Source organism: Penaeus monodon, chromosome 38 (genome assembly GCF_015228065.2).
Source record: "Penaeus monodon isolate SGIC_2016 chromosome 38, NSTDA_Pmon_1, whole genome shotgun sequence".
Taxonomy (NCBI): Eukaryota; Metazoa; Arthropoda; class Malacostraca; order Decapoda; family Penaeidae; genus Penaeus; species Penaeus monodon.
Genome location: NC_051423.1, coordinates 25,784,584 through 25,786,497, shown reverse-complemented (window position 1 = coordinate 25,786,497; position 1,914 = coordinate 25,784,584).

Sequence of the window (1,914 nt, the reverse complement as noted above, 5' to 3'; positions counted from 1 at the left end):
AGAAAAGATAGATGCACTGGCAAGACATTTCTCAAATAGAATGGCAGTTCCTTATCCTGAGCAGTCACCACCCACAATTCACACCTTGAGTAAAGAAAAACTAAGCAGGATTACAACAAACGAGAGAAAAGTGGAGAAGCTCCTGCACAATGTAGATACAAGAAAAGCTACAGGACCTGACGATGTTAACCCTTGGCTGCCCTAGAGGTGCGCAGAGGACTTGTCATCTCCTCTCACTTTAATAATTTTTAACACATGCTTAATCTCTAAAGTAAACAAAGTAATGTTGTTCCCATCTTTAAAAAGGGGAACAAATCCAGTCCAAAAAATTACCGGCCAGTTTCCTTGCGTCAATCATCAGCAAGATATTTGAAAAAAAATAAAAATAAAAAAATCTTTCCACTTAACAAACCACTTCAACAAAAACCATCCTCTGTCTACCTGTCAATGTGGCTGTCGGAAGAACCCCTCTGCTGACGACCTGCTGTTACAGATGACTGCAGACTGGTCAGCTGCACTTGACCGCGAAAAATGAGCACTTGTGTTCTTGCCCTGGACATAGAGGGAGCCCTTGATCGGGTTTGTTAAGCAAGTTAAAACATTTGGAGTGGACGGTGAACTGGTCCTTTTGAAAAATTATCTACTCGACAGACAAATGAGAGTAGTTCTCAATGGAAAACACTCTGCTTACTACGACATCAAAGCAGGTATCCCTCAAGGAAGCATATTGCTCCACCTCATTCCTGAAGCCAAAGCATTTGTGGATGATGGAGCACTCTCCTTTAGGCATGAGCCCAAGGTACAGGATGCCGCCATAGAAAAACTAAATGACAGACTCGCACAAATCTCGACTTAGGGAGAGAAATGGCAGGTCTCCGGTCGGTAGTCTCCTTTGCCCCGAATAAAGAGAGAGAGAGAGAGAGAGAGAGAGAGAGAGAGAGAGAGAGAGAGAGAGAGAGAGAGAGAGAGAGAGAGAGAGAGAGAGAGAGAGAGAGAGAGAGAGAGAGAGAGAGAGAGGAGAGAGAGAGGGGGGGAGAAAGGAGAGAGAGGAGAGAGAAAGAGAGAGAGAGAGAGAGAGAGAGGAGAGAGAGAGAGAGAGGAGAAGGAGAGAGAGAGAGGAGAGAGAGAGAGAGAGAGAGAGAGAGAGAGAGAGAGAGAGAGAGAGAGAGAGAGAGAGAGAGAGAAGGAAAAGAGAGAGAGAGAGAGAGAGAGAGAGAAGAGAGAAGAGAGAGAGAGAGAGAGAGAGAGAGAGAGAGAGAGAGAGAGAGAGAGAGAGAGAGAGAGAGAGAGAGGGAGAGAGAGAACTCAGAAATTCAGTTTCAAAGATTCACACAAAAACCAAGAAGTAGAAAACAAACGATCTGCGTTTCCTTCAGTCTCCCGTCCGCGAGCGCCCCTTAACAAGGCTAGGTCATCAGACACGCAGGAAAGAGCATTGGCTCGCCTGACGAAGGTCTGTGTTAGCGAAATCGAGGCGGTCGCGGCGACTGGTTCAGCGGACGCAAATTATTCACAGGTTGTAGTGAGAGGCGACCATTGTTGTGGTCTCCGGCGTCAGGAAAAGTCTTCTCTTTCTTTTCGCCCTTCCTTCCTCTCGTTCTGCGCCTCTCGCTCTGCTCTTTGTCTGCGTGGGTTTCTTTCTTGCTTCTCTTTGTCTTTCTGCTTTATTTTTTTTATTACATTTTTTTCTTCTTCTTCTTCCTTCCTTCCTTTTTCTCTTTCTTTCTTTCTTTAGCTATTCATATTTTTACTTACTTCTCCTTTCACCTCGCTTCGCTCGTCCTATCTCTTCTTTTTTCGCCTCCCCCATTTTTCACCTCTGCTGCGGTCATCCCTTCCTTCGGCCGTTCCATTCATTTTCCCCTCCGCGTCTTCCTGCTCCTTCTCTTCCCCTTCTCCTTCTCCTTCTTCCCA